The sequence below is a fragment of the Danio rerio genome, chromosome 13, assembly GCF_052040795.2.
Source record: "Danio rerio strain M-AB ecotype USA chromosome 13, GRCz13ab, whole genome shotgun sequence".
In the NCBI taxonomy this organism is placed as follows: domain Eukaryota; kingdom Metazoa; phylum Chordata; class Actinopteri; order Cypriniformes; family Danionidae; genus Danio; species Danio rerio.
In genome coordinates this window covers 14713792-14729262 of record NC_141033.1, presented here as the reverse complement: position 1 = coordinate 14729262, position 15471 = coordinate 14713792, and the positions used below count along the sequence as shown (strand labels likewise).

At 34.8% G+C, this 15471-nt stretch overlaps 1 protein-coding gene across 1 annotated transcript in view; it reads left to right on the top strand.

Annotated features, from left to right (window-relative positions):
* LOC147841021 (uncharacterized) overlaps positions 1 to 12880 on the top strand; it is an 84610-nt gene extending 71730 nt beyond the window's left edge. Inside the window, exon 3 of the mRNA XM_087279075.2 lies at positions 12766 to 12880. The gene's annotated coding sequence lies outside the window, so the exon portion shown is untranslated. The remainder of the gene's footprint in view (positions 1 to 12765) is intronic.
* Positions 12881 to 15471: the final 2591 nt, after the last annotated feature.

The following is a 15471-nucleotide window of genomic DNA, read 5'->3' as shown; positions in this document are numbered from 1 at the left end:
GACAATACAATACTAAACTGTAACATAATTAGAATGCTACACTTTAAAAGCTGAACTGATAACATAGAACAATTCCACTACAGAAAAGGTTTCTTTAAGTCAGTAAATGGTTTTTAAAAAAGAACTTTTAAATACGTATAAAATACGTTGTTCTTTATAGAATTATTAACAGAAAGGTTCTTTGGAGAATCATAAATTCTTTATGACATTGCTGCAAAAAAACTTTATGTGTATTTAAAAGTATAAAAAATAAAAAAGGATATATATATATATATATATATATATATATATATATATATATATATATATATATATATATATATATATATTTTCTATCTGGCAGACCGGGCAGTTTCCCATTGGGCGGACGTACTTTTTGGGCCGAGCTGATCATCTTCTTATGATCTGATCAGCCCATAAAACACTTAGCAGACTGTCATGTTTTTCTGCCTAATTGATTGACGACGATCCTGTGAGCTGTGACGCTCTGAATGTAAGATGTTTTTTTTTCCGGACAGAGCGGCCCATGTGACATAATCTGCAGCCCATTTGTTCTTTGCTTTATTGACATTGGGCTGACCCAATCAGAAACTCCCATGTTGGGCTCTGTGTAGCATACAACGTAGGTGTTTATTTGTCAAAATAGTCGAGAGTCACACCAGTTTCTCATGCCCGGGATAGCAGAAGCAGCGAGCAGGCATTTGCCTTTTGTGTCTCTGCACTTTGCAGCATGCAGCAGGGCACAGATTAATATATTCTTGTCTATTCCATCTAGTTACCTATCTGTCCATATAAATATACTTTTTTTTTTTTTTACTTTTAATCTGCACCACGGCCCACGGCAACTTCCTCATATACTGTTTTCTTAACCTGTAAGTCTTTGTTTTACAAATTATAACGAATGTCTGCTTCTCAAGCTCTACGAGAGGTGTCAGTCATGTATTTTAAGATGCACTCGGTCAGATTGTGTTTTTGATTGTCAGCATGATGTAGGCATATAGTGACAATAATATTTATACAACATGGTTATAATGATATTTATACATGACCAAACTAGTGTGTAACTTAAGCAATTTTTTTTTTTTTTTACATTTAGTTTTGTTGTTCGGGCCCAAACAAATATTTATTGCATTGATTGACAATGTAAAATCTTTTAGGGTCTCTGATACATTTTATTATTTATCATTTTTTTTTATTGATTAACATTAACTGTGTGCGTCAGCAGGCAGTTTTTGTTATGTTCATTATTTATTAGACTCCCTCAAAATACACAGGCACCCACATTTCCAGTGTGGATAATAATTTAATTATAATGATAAATAAAAAAAAAGTTTTTAATTTTTCAACTCTCGTTATTTCCTATATATGGCTTTTGTGCTTTTATAGAATGGGAGTTGGTAACCATATTCAAGGGCATGCACAGATGGGGAGCATTTTGATTGATTTAGTAGGCCGCTCTGGCCCAAAATGCCCAAAATCTGTTACAAGTTAAACAAAAATTCTAATAAACAATTATATTTTAAATTTAAATAATTTTTAATTAGCCAAAATTACAAGTTTCAGTCTTTTAAATGTAAAATCTCCTTGAGAAATATTTAAAAAAGAAAAAAAAACAAAACAAAGGGGGGCTAATAATTCTGACTTTAATTGAATATATATATATATATATATATATATATATATATATATATATATATATATATATATATATATATATATGTTTTTTTTTTTTTTTTTTGATACATCATGCTAATATTAAGAGGTTTTTCTTCATTAATGGATTTTTTTTATGGAATTCTTTTTTTCGTTCGTTCTTTCTTTCTTTTCTTTATATATGTATGTTTTAAAACCAGCCACCATCTGATATCTATTAAAGAAACTCAAGCTGACATGTAAATTACTATTTTGGTCTAAGATATTTTCACATTGATTAAGGTGTGAATTACTATTCTGATGTTTAAATGTTACCATATAAAGAGCACATTATAATTAAGCATTAAGAACATTACACCTGACAAAACATTTTTACAGCGTAATTTTATATTTTGTATATGTTTTAATGGTAGTGTGTTAGAAGATTGTCCAAGCTAATTTATATAAACAATGCTATAAGGTTTACATGTAGGACTTTTAAAAAATAATAATAATAATAATAATAGTTTTATCACTTCCTTTAGCGTGGACAGCTTGAGATCTGAAACCTTCTTTAATTCTTTTCTCAGATTGTATGAAAGCCTGAACACAGCACATATCTGTCTCTGAGTAGTGTGGATGGTGTCAAAGTGGTATATCACTGCAAACATAATTCCAACATCTTTTTACATCTAAGCAAAGTCTGAATAAAGACAATTTGTCCATGAGTATACTGATTCACAAGCAATAAGTTGCTGGTTGCAGTTCACGTCCACCGGTGTCCCTATTAACAATATATTCTGCATTTTTTCATATAGCCCTTTTAATTATGAGACACTAAATAATGTAAGGAACAACAGATAATTTATTTTTTTATTGTGGAACATGTTTGAGTGAATGGGTTATCAGTGGAGACTTGGAGACAGTAAAGTTCTTTCCATTGGTTGTTGAAACTTAGACAGCAAACATCTCTTGACGCCTATCTAAGTTTTAGAAACAACAAATAATAACTTGACTTCTAGTTGATCATTTGGTATCATAAGTGGCCTTTATGAAAGGCAAGGCCTCTAAATTACGCTTATTTTACCAAAATAAAATATGATCATGCCTTGATTTTTAATTATTTAATTAGGACAGTAAGGTCTGACTTAGCTTAAACAAAAGTCTTGTCACTTAACAAAAATAATGCACAGTATAGAATATAAAGTCAATGTGAAGTTTAAAGAGAATTAATATTGCATTCATACATCTCTGCAATTGCACAAATTAATAAAGTCATCTGGAAGGGGACTCCCAGAGCGCTGCAAGTTTATTCCAAGTGTCCAACTGATCTATTTTAAACTAACTACAAAGCCTTTTTACATCCAAATATCCATAAGTCTATATATCCTCCCTGCACATAATTTTCACTTATGGGCCCTCTGGGAGTATGTTAACATGGACAATACAGACAGCAAGGGGCTCGTAAATTTGGGAGGATGGGTGAAAGTAGGGCTTGTTGGAAGCTGGGTCTTTATGTGAGACAGATAAATCGTGAGCCGGTCCTGTGGTGGGAAAGCTGGGGAACCTTGGGCTGATTGATGGTGCTGGAGGTGAAAGCGGGGGAGAGGAAGCTGTCCTCTGAGCCACTGGTGGCTGCCATCTTTCAGCCGTCTGACATTCAGTTCTCCTACAGGAAGCACAAGACTGCGGGGAGCTGCTATAGTCTCCATCATCTTCTTCTTTACCTCAGCCTCTCCTTCTAACTCTCTGTGCTCTCCTTGCTTAACCTTAATTCACCATAAATGTTTCAGCCAGCTCTATCATCCACTTTAGTTTTTCACCCTGTAGTATTATTAGTTCTTATGAAATTACACTGTAACATAAACCTCCTCAAGCAAATGCTCCACTGTATGAAAGCAACTCACCCAAGTAGCGCTTGGCTTGAAAAAACTTAGCTTACTCTGAAATTAATGAGGCAATACTGTAAGCAAAACATATATATATATATATATACATATATATATATATATATATATATATATATATATATATATATATATATATGGGTAATTCTCCAACTACGAGCACTTTATGTCCTTTAATCATATATCAAAAAATATATAGAATTTTGTTCAAATTCCTTTTTCTTTGTCAAACTAACAATAAAACATAAAAAATTACTATGTCTATTATATATTTTTCATTTTATTCAACACCTTTTATGTGTCAAAATTACTTTTTTCACCTTGTCGCACACCCAGAGTTTTAAACTTCAACAATGAAAATAACATTTTAAAATATTTAAAATTTATATGGTATCTAATAATCTATATTAATTAAGCACTAGTGAAATAATATAAATATTTTATAGTTATTAATGTGAGACTATTATCAATGTTTTTTTTTTATACAAAATATAGCTGTTGCACAGTGTCAGTGTCATTTCCACTACAACACTGTAATGTCGCTTTAAAAAGTTTGTGTGAAAGATTAATTAGGCAGTTTCTATGAAAATGAATAGTGCCATCTGAGAAGTTTAAGAAGGAGGGAATTTAAATTTTTTAACAACGACACCTGAAGAAAAATCAAGTAAATTTTGCTTGGTAAGGAAATACATTTATTCCACGTCATTTTCAAATATGTTATGCCTTCATAGATATTTTTTAAAAACCAAACAAAGTTAAGGTAAATAAGAGTGTTTTGTATACATGAAAGGCTAGTATCAATTCAAAGATAATTGGTGAAGCTATTTTAATTTTTTTCACAATAAACAGTTAATATGTCATTTCCACAAAAGAAAATAAAAAAATAAAAATGTTCTCATTACACATTAAAAGTGTATTCACAGTGTATAAGTTCATGCACTATTTAATATACAATTTCAGTTTATTTATTTTCTAATAAACTCTTAACCAAATAATTATAAAATTTTAGAGTGTGACAGGTGTACAATTCAGCATACAACTAATTTATTTCATTGACAAATGTATAATTATTATATATTGCGGAAATATTGGTTTTTTAGATACAAAAATGATCTTAGATAATGTTTGAATGCCATAATTTATTTAATTTTGAAATAAAAGCTGTATATTAAGATGTGGTGGAATTAACATTTGTTCAGTTCACGGTGAAAAAATGGTTCTCTTCTTATCTAAGTTTGTCCTCTTACAGATCTTAAAACTTGAAAAAGTGTTAAAACTATGAGGTTGTTACGTTAATTTTGAACAAGTTTTTTTTCCCTCAACTTCACAAGGCTAATAGTGCCCGTAGTTGGAGAATGGCTTATATATAGGATGTCCAAATAGGTATTAAATTATTTTGCTTTTATTGAAGGACTGAATAAAAGGGGTAGGGGAAAAAAAGAGAAAAGAACATTATAATTCATACAAGTAATAGGCTGTCATGCACTGTAATTTATATGAATTGACAGAATGGACCTAATTACAGTTAAAAAGAAAGCAACATATCATAGTTTTCATTTATTAAAGCTGTTGGTAAATTACCAACGTATATATCTATTTGTTGGAGTACTGTTCAAATACTTAGAATTCCAGAACAGCAGATATACTCTTATTTAAGATGTCATTTTTCCACACAGAATTAGGTCGATTTACATTCTCTAAGTATGCTCCAAATGTTAGGATTGAGCTTCAACATGACCTACATATGAAATCCGTACCATCTATCTGTAACATGTGGAGTGACACTGACAACAGAGGTGATGATCCACATGCAGGTTTATTCAGTGTTCAGGCAAGCAATTGTCAACACAGGTGCAAACAGATGTATAAAGGAAGTCCAGATTTGTAGTCAAAAGTATCAGGCGAGAGGTCAAAAGGCAGGCAGCAGACAGGGACAAAAAGGCTAAGGTCAAAACACAGTAAAACAATACAAGGATACCGCGTTGTAATGTTACTTTACAGATGAACAAGACTCAGCAAAGAGTGTTTCAATGTGAGCTGTATATATGTGTGTGTAATCAGTACTTGAGGAGCATCAGCTGTGTGTATGCAATCAGTCAGGATCAGGAACCAGTTGTGTGTGTTTTGCATGACTGAATATGTAGACCATATACCAGCAGATTTGTAGTTCATGTGAATGTGAGTGTTTACCAGCGACCTCTGGTGGTGTGATTGCTGGTGAACATGTAAAGATATTTTAAAGACTGTCAATTAAGAACAGCTCATGTTTTAACAATTGATTGTGAATTATACTATTTTTGTGTGTGTTTATGTGTTGTGACATTTTTATTTTTATTTTTATTTTTTTTGTAACTTTGTTCTATGCTGCCTGTCTTGGCCAGGACTCCCTGTTTGATAGATATTAGAGAGATATTATTAATTGTGAGATATTATATCTTAATGGGACATTCCTGGTTAAATAATTCATTCATTCATTTTCTTGTCGGTTTAGTCCCTTTATTAATATGGGGTCACCACAGCGGAATGAACCGGCAACTTATCCAGCAAGTTTTTACGCAGCGGATGCCCTTCCAGCCGCAACCCATCTCTGGAAAACATCCACACATACACACACACACTCATACACTACGGACAATTTAGCCCACCCAATTCACCTATACTGCATGTCTTTGGACTGTGGGGGAAACCGGAGTACCCGTAGGAAACCCACGCGAACGCATGGAGAACATGCAAACTCCACACAGAAACACCACCTTAGCCGAGGATCAAACCAGCGACCCAGCTACCTTCTTGCTGTGAGGCGAACATTTTACCCACTGCGCCACTGCGTCACCCTGGTTAAATATTAATACAATAAATAAATACAAATAAATAAATAAGATACATTTACTTTTTTTTTTGCACATTTTTCAAAACAAATAGAAATCATCAGTGAGTGTAGCCTCAGCGTACCTCAAATTCATTCATTAATTCATTTTCTTTTTGGCTTGGTCCCTTTATTATTCTAGGGTCAACACAGCGGAATGAACCGCCAACTTATCCAGCATGTGTTTTACACAGCGGATGCCCTTCCAGCTGCAACCCATCACTAGGAAACACCCATACACTTCCATTTAAACACATACACTACAGACAATTTTAGCTTACGCAATTTACCTATACATGCAAACTCCAAACCAAACCAGCAACAGTACCTTCTTGCTGTGAGGTGAGAGCGCTTCCCACTGCACCACTGTGCTGCCCTGACCTCAAGTGACACAATTTTAATTTACTCAGAAAGTGGTAAAAGTAAATTCTGCAACATTTTATTATACATTCGAATTGGCTTAATAAAGCATAAAGCGTGTTACTGTGATGAAAATGTCCAAAATAATTTACAAATAATGGACTATGGAAGATTTGTTGAAGGAACTATGTTTTTGAAACAATATATATAATCTTAAATAGTATCTGAGAAAAGTCAATAGAAATAAAACATGAAACAAAAATAATAATAAACATGTTTGGCTTAAAGTACTATGTAAAAAGTTTAAGTGCAAGGGTTAAGCAGAAACCTAAGGCAGGGCTTCGCTGGCTGGATTCCAAGGAGCTGAAAAGTTAGCAGAGAACGGTCAAGGTGGCTGTGAGATACTGGGGAAACTGGAAAGTCTAAAGTAAGCTGTGGTTTATACAGTACGCTTCCTGTGATCCTGATTGGGTGGATTAGAGGTTTCCAGTTCTGATCCTGGAGGGCCATGGTCCTTCAGAGTTTAGAGTAGCTACTCTTAATTTAACACTCACTAGAAACTTCTAATGTGTTGGCAAGTGTGTTGGAGTTGGCCCCCCAGAAACAAGCAAAATAGAAGTATATTGTATATAACGTGAACTGAATATTTTTGAATTGTTACATTAAAAAATCATGTTTTTAATAAGCATGTGTTGATCAATTAAATCAAATTTCATTTAAAGGGCACACTTGATGAAAATCTTCTTTTGTAAACTGTTTGGCCAGAACTGTGTGTATTTGTGTTTACAGTCATAATGGGGTCATACAAAGAAAATAAGTCTCTTTTTTTATTTCCTGACAGTAAGATAGGATTCAAATCACTCCCATTTTGAGGCTGACCGCAAAGTGACATAGGTGTGCGGTTACCCAGCCCACTGAATTGATTGACAGCTGCGTAACATGTCTCCATTGTAACGAGTATAATCATATCAACAAGACAAGACGTGCGCAAAGCAACTGGGATTAAAAGATCTGTTCAGCTCGCTGTGATCATCAATCATCTTCAAATGTAACTAAGAACGAGTTTTACAAGTTAAATGAATTTAAGACATGACTTACAACAATTTTAACATTTTTACAGTTATGAAAGAAGACGCTTCAATCCTGGTATGTGTATGATAAATAAAGCTTTTTTTTTGTATTTATTTTGTACATTAACAGAATGGATATCCATACAGTAGTGGGTATTAACATGTATCCTGTCACATTTGTCGTGCAAAAACAGTGCAAAGTTAGACATGCATGCTGTGTGTGTCTGTGTGTGTCAATTTTGTAATGTAAATGTGTGTGACTCGTCTCAGAAAGGCTTGAATTAACTCCACAATAAATACATCAAATAATCATTGATAAAGTTCTTCCTATAGTATTTCTCACAAACATTACATGAGGTCTGATTCCTTTATGTATGTCACAGTGCTGTTTATCTTTGACGCAGCTGGATATTGAGGCACACTCTGACAGGCACGTGGGGACTGGAGACACAAACAATATAGCAAATACAAGCAATTGCTATCAAAGCAGTATGTTTTGTACTGGCGTGTCATCAGAAAATAATAATAATAATAAAAACTCAACAGTGCAATTCCATCTAGCAGTATCAATACCATTGTCTCTGTGGTGTTTCCCCTGCTGATAAGTCTAGCATGAATCAGCATGACTTTCATAGTCATGCTGTTCTCAAGCAAAATGAAGCTTATGAAGCTGGTTCACACTAGCATGGTCTTACAGAGTTGGGTGTGAAAATTATTTAATAATGAAATATAAGGTGTTATAGATAATAAAAAAAGATAATTAAAATTTAAAATTTAAAGCTTTTTAAAGTTTCCTCATTTTTCCTGTCAAAATCTAACTGTCAGTCACTGATCCTAAAAAAATCGAGCAAAGTATGGCATTGCTGTCAGGAGCATGAAATACTGCGGACAAAACTGACAGCATGCCCTTTCAGTAATTGCTGAAAAAGAATTAGTTTAACTAAAGTCAAGGGCCAAGAGCCCAATAAAATTAAACGTTAATCTTCACAATACTAAATTCACACTGCACACTTCAACAACTTTTGTTAAGGCTGAGGGGCAATAAGTCATTGTAGTGCTTTCTGCTTGTCTATTCTCTTTTTTTCTGCTCTTGTTGTTGTCCTCTTTTTCAATGAAACTGCTTGGCAAAATGTTATATTCACTACACAAAATAAGCGTTTCATCTATATAAATATTTAATTCACAGTAACTGCTTTTCATAAACTATTACTATCGAACTTTTGATTTGCATCTCTTATCATTCAGTTTAATACATTTGTATATAATTTAATTAAACTGATCTTAATGTTTAATCAATGAATTATGTATCATTTATGTTCATAGATTTTGACCTTGTATGAATTGTAACTGTAAGTTACAAATTGCTGCAAGACCTTTTAGTCAAGAAATGCTTGTGCAAATTATTATTATTAAAAATATTTTCATGTTGTATAAATGTTTTTTTTTTCTTTTTTCGTAGAGTTGTAGATATAGTTTAATGTTTTCTTTTTTTCTGTCTGTATATAGTTTTATTTTATCTGTTCTAGGGTGATTTGAAACTTGTACCTTGTAATTTTTGTTATACTGATTGAACTGATTGCTCACTGTTAAAAGTACTAAGAAAAAAAAAAAGATCTTACTGATGTGTTTTTCTCTATACATATCTCTATACATATCTAAATGATCTTGTGTTTGAAACTATGAGTTGGAAAGAAAATATCTGTGACATTAGATTTTGAAAGTATGTTTAGTAGCATTACAAGTGTGATCAGTTAAAAGTTTTGTACTAAGGGATTTGACTGTTTGCACCACAGTTATCAAAATAATACCAAACTAAATAAATAAAAAGCTAGTAAAACAATTGCTTTCCAATCTGCATATCAGCACACCAGTTCCCAGAATATTAAATTGATGCTGCAAAATCAGGATTATACACTCGGCCATTTTATTAGGTACACCTTACCAGTACCGGGTTGTACCCCCTTTTGCCTTCAGAACTGCCTTTATCCTTCGTGGCATAGATTCAACAAAGTACTGGAAATATTCCTCAGAGATTTTGGTCCATATTGATGTGATAGCATCACGCAGTTGCTTCAGATTTGTCGGCTCCGTATCCATGGTGCAAATCTCCCGTTCCACCACATCCTTAAGGTACTCTATTCGATTGAGTTCTGTTGACTGTGAATGCCATTTGAGTACAGTGAACTTATTTTCATGTTCAACAAACCAGTCTGAGACGATTTGCGCTTTATGACATGGCACAGTATCCTGCTGGAAGTAGGATAATCAAGTAGGCTGTGGCATTGACATGATGCTCAAATGGTACTAATAGGCCCAAAGTGTGGTAAGAAAATATCTGCCACACCATCACACCACCACCACCTGCCTAAACTGCTGATACAAGGGAGAATGGATCCATGCTTTCATGGTGTTGACACCAGATGTTGACCCTACCATCCAAATGCTGCAGCAGAAATTAAGACTTATCAGACCAGACAACATTTTCCCAATCTTCTGTTATCGAATTTTGGTGAGCCTGTGACAAATTCTAGTTTTCTGTTCTAGCTGACAGGAGTGGTACCTAGTGTGGTCTTCTGCATCTGCACATCCTCAAAGTGCTGTGTGTTCAGAGATGCTCTTCTGCATACCTCGGTTATAACTAGTGGTTATAAGACGATTGGTCTGAAATACTCTAAAAAACTCGTCTGGCACCAACAACCATGTCACATTCAAAGTCACCTAAATCACCTTTCTTTCCCATTCTGATGCTAGGTTTGAACTGCAACAGATCGTCTTGACCATGTCTTCATGAACAAATGCATTGAGTTGCTGCCATGTGATTGGCTGAGTAGAAATTTGCCTTAACAAGCAGTTGGACGGGTTTACCTAATAAAGTGGCCGGTAAGTGTTTGTTGGGGACAAAGAGACAAACCAGCATCCCATGAAGGATGTAGTATACTAATTATACATTGTGCTGGTGACACATGACAGAACCAAATAAAGTCATGTAGAGGTGGCTGGAAAAAGCAATGATAAAATTGCTAGTCTTTGTTTTTGTGATATTGTGAAGCATCTGAGTTGTGGTCATCCATTGTGACGTGCTGTAAAAGATAAAACACTCAATTCTTGAATTTTTTTTAGGATTGTGCCGAAATTAGGCTGATTTTGTGTAGTATGAACCTGGCATAAATTTATAAGCAATGGACATTTCTCTCAGTAAGTCTATTATTTTTTTATTATTATTGCTTGTATCTGAGTATTCGAAATAGTTCTGTCTCACATTTTTATTCTTACAGTCATTCACATGCTTTCTTATGATGTCTTAAAATGCAATCTCCACCAGACAGCTCACACGTCTTTGAAACGGAGCATTTATCACTATTAAATCATCTTCCCTTTCCTTTCTTTCTTTTCAGTCCCACCTTGTCTCTCTCATCTATCTTGAGGTTTCATCACCTCACCTCTGCTGTGAGCTCCAGTGCTGCAGTCTTCACCTCTCCGACTGAGCCTCTTGCATCCAGATTTTGCCACTAATCCCTGAATCCCCCTACATGCTGCAGTGTACAACACTCACTTTGATTTCCAGCAGGACATGAAAAAGAACTGAAAATATGAGTTTGCTGCAGCTTTATGACTGATGGAGACTGGGAGGTCTTCTTCTACAGTTCTGCTGGAGCTGACAGATTAATAAACCCCTAAGGAGGCAGGACGATCAATCATTTGACAGTATAGAGATCATTAACACAGAATAAATTATTGTTTTAGAATATTTGAGGAAATTAAGAGGAAAGGTTTATAAAGAGTGCATGATGAGAGAAGATGGGTAAAGTGGAGTGCAAAAATCTCAATATAAATATTTTATTACTATTGCAATTCGGAAAAGCACCTTATCTTATCGGAGAGTTCCACAGTGTCAGATTTAAACTACACACCCTCAAAAATCAGTGAAATATGCATACTCAAATGTGCAAAAAGTGAGTAGTTTTAAGATGATAGTTCATACAGAAATTATTATTTATTAAGAAAAAATATTTTCTTATCCTCCATGTGTTCCTTTTTCTGTTGAACACAAAATAAGATAGTTTGAAGAATGCTGAAAACCTGTAACCATTGACTTCCATTTTTTTCTACAATGGAAATGAATGCTTACAGGTTTCAGGCATTCTTCAAAATATCTTATTTTATCTTCAATAGAAGAAAGGAGCAAATGGAAAATGAGAAAATAATGACATAAAACAGAACTGAAACCACTCACCTTTGTCTTCAGCAGAAGAAAAAAAACTCATAAAAGTTTGGAAACATTAGAGGGTGGGTAAATAGAGAGTAAATTTTCATCTTTTGGTGAACTATCCCTTTATTGTCTAGAATATGTAATTTTATTTATATATAAACTAAATTTGTGTATGTACTTTATATTTTATAGCTTTTAATTTTAGTTTATATAATGTAGCGAATTAGCTCAAAGTGAATTGAAAATTAATTCGAACGGGGCTTTTTAAATTGAATCGACTATTCAAATCTCAAATCTCAAATAAATCATCCAGCGATCATTTGAATGGACAGTTGACTTCAATTATGGCTAATGCTATCAAAAATAAAAACTCATTTATGTTTAAGCAGGGTAATCAGACTGAATTTTATAACATTAGATTCATAAATATGCACAGGCACCGTTCCTTATACAAAATGAAACACACATTCATACATTTTGTAGGAAAGAGTAAAGGAAGATAAATAAAAAGTTTGAGAGAGTGTAATGATGTGAAAACCTCGGATTTTGTATAAGACCAAACCAAGCGAACCAAAAATAATCAATGTAACCCTTCTATGCTTTCCTTAGGGTTACATTTAGTTTTCAGTGGTAATGTGGAGGTGTTACTTGCGCTCCTTGTGTGATGTGAAAGACTCCCTCTTTTGAGCTAATGTTCCCACATGGTTAGCTGGTGCCCAGTTCTTTGTCCTTGCGAGGCTTAGGGTGCGGTAGAGTCTGGATATTCAGTTGAGGCAGCAAAAACTGTAGTCATGTTGACTTTTGATTTCAAAACACACTAAACCTGAGCAGACTCAAAAGAAAATGAGAAAGAAATTAAAGAAAGTTATCAGAGATGGGGATTTATGAGCTGTGCGGTTAACCCATTTTTGCCAGGGTCCAAGGGCTCTATTTTGACAATCCATGCGCAAAGTGCAAAGTGCAGGGCGCAAAAGCAATAAGGGTGTGTCGGAATCCACTTTTGCTCTTTTAGGGACAAAAAAATCCGCTTTGCGCTGTGGCACATGGTCTAAAAGGGTTGAGCTTATTTTCTTAATTAGGCATAGGTGTTTTTTGAGAATAAACCAATTAGAGTTTCATCTCCCATTCCCTTTAAGATTCAGTTGCAGAGTTCCATAGTGCATTTGCTATTTACATGGCGGACTTTGTAAGTGGAAAAACTGAGCATTTCACTAGCAAGAAAATAGTTAAACAGAGCATCTTACGCGTGAGAATAAGAGATGAGCCTCCTCATTATTTACTTGCACTTTCACTCTTGTGGATAGGGAAACTTCTTGTACGCACAGATATCCATTAGCCTATAAATAATTAATTGTGTTTGTTAAACGAAACGAAACGAAAACTATTGTTAAATTCAGTTCTAATTTCCAGCAAATGCAAAAATAAACAATTATTACAAAGGGTGTTAACATTTTTTTTCCAAATACACATGCTATGCCCCATATCGTCTAAAACCTGACAGGTGGACAAATCTAAGCTTGTTTTTAATAAAACAAATATTAATATGTATAAAACAAATAATACTGCTAATATTCATAACATTATACAAAAGCTAATTGTTATGAATAAACTGAAAAAAAAAAACACGAGATGAAGAAGGCATGCTGCAGAAATTAGGAGGTTTGCTGAAGGTGTGCAGCTGTGGTGCACTGAGGGGTTTGCGTATTTAATAATCTACAGCAGTTTGCGTTCACTGAACAGTAAGAATGATTAATAAATCCATAACAAACAGTGCCTTAAAAGTCACGTCTCAATTTCATTTCGGGCTTTGGCGCGTTTTGCCCAAAAAAAACCCCACAAAGCCCAAGTGAACCACGCTCAGGACCACCTCTTCCGACCGGGCCAGGGCCGGCCAAGTGAACCGTGCTTGAGCCCGATTCAGCGCACACACTTCTCAAACGATCTGGGAAACGGGCCTGGGCACGGTATGGATAGCATAGGGTGAGTATGTGTGGTTTATAGTATTTTGTTCCAAAATGTGGTGATTTGCATAGGCATTCTGGGTGTATTCTCATTCTTCAATTTTCTTGTCGGCTTAGTCCCTTTATTAATCTGGGGTTGCCACAGGGGAATGAAGCACCAACTTATCCAGCAAGTTTTTACGCTTTGGATGCCCTTCCAGCTGAAACCCATCTCTGGGAAACATACACACACATTCACACACACACTCATACACTACGGACAATTTAGCCTACCAAATTCACCTATACCACACGTCTTTGGACTGTGGTATAGGTGCACCCGGAGCACCCGGAGAAAACCCACACGAAGGCAGGGAGAACATGCAAACTCCACACAGAAACGCCAACTCAGCCGAGGTTCAAACCCCTGACCCAGAGACCTTCTTGCTGTGAGACGACAGCACTACCTACTGCGCCACTGCCTCGCCCTCTGGGTGTAATCTGATACAGAAATGTTTTAAGTTTCTTAAAATGTTAATGTTGCACACATATTAACATAAAATCTAAACAATCGTTCTGTACACCCAATTAGTTTTGCAAGGACAATAAACATGAGTCATCTATGATCTTGTTTAGCTGTGATAGAGTAAAACATTGATTGCAGAAGTATTAAAACCATAATATTAATACAAAAGACTTGTTGCAAAACCCCTGATTACACATAAAGAGAGAATAAAGTTTTACATTAAAAGCATCAGTCTTAATCAGGGAGCTTATGGAAGTTTGACCATATCTGTGTGTCCATTTCTGAGCGCATTCCTTTCATGTCGTAAATACCTTAGAATTAGATTACACACTGAACATCCAGTTTTTCCTGGGTAGGAGAAGTTGACTGTGTATTATTTGTTGAATAAAAGCAGAATAATTATGTGTCTGAATGGCCATATTTGTTACATAATATAAAAAATCTTTGGATGGCAACTGCTGCATAAAGGATATGCCGCAGTAGTTGACGGATCATTCCACTGATAAATCAGGGACTAAGCCAAAATAAATAAAAAAAAATTTTATTTAAGAAGGCTTAAATAGGCTCTTGTTGTTTTTGTTGTGATCAAGGTAGTGTACGCAAAACAATCATGAAGTATTTTAAAATATAAGAAAGAAAAAAGAGAGTCAGAAGTAAATCTACAGACAGACATAGAGAGAATAACACTAGCTCTACGTCATCCAAAATGGGGTAGTAAAAATTCATGGGTCATAAATCTCTGAAATAGGTAAGGAAAATGAGAGAAGGAGAGGTTAGGGAGTGCTGTGGAGTCTGGCTTCGTCTTCTCTCTGGCTGCTCTTTAATGTTTGGCCTGGTTAATCTCTGCAGTGCTTGCTGGCCATGTGGCGGGTGGATAAAACATCAGCTGATCTGTCAGTGCAGAGGTGGAAGGGGCATTGATTCATTTGTCCTTACACAGTCCAAAGCTCCCGCACTAGT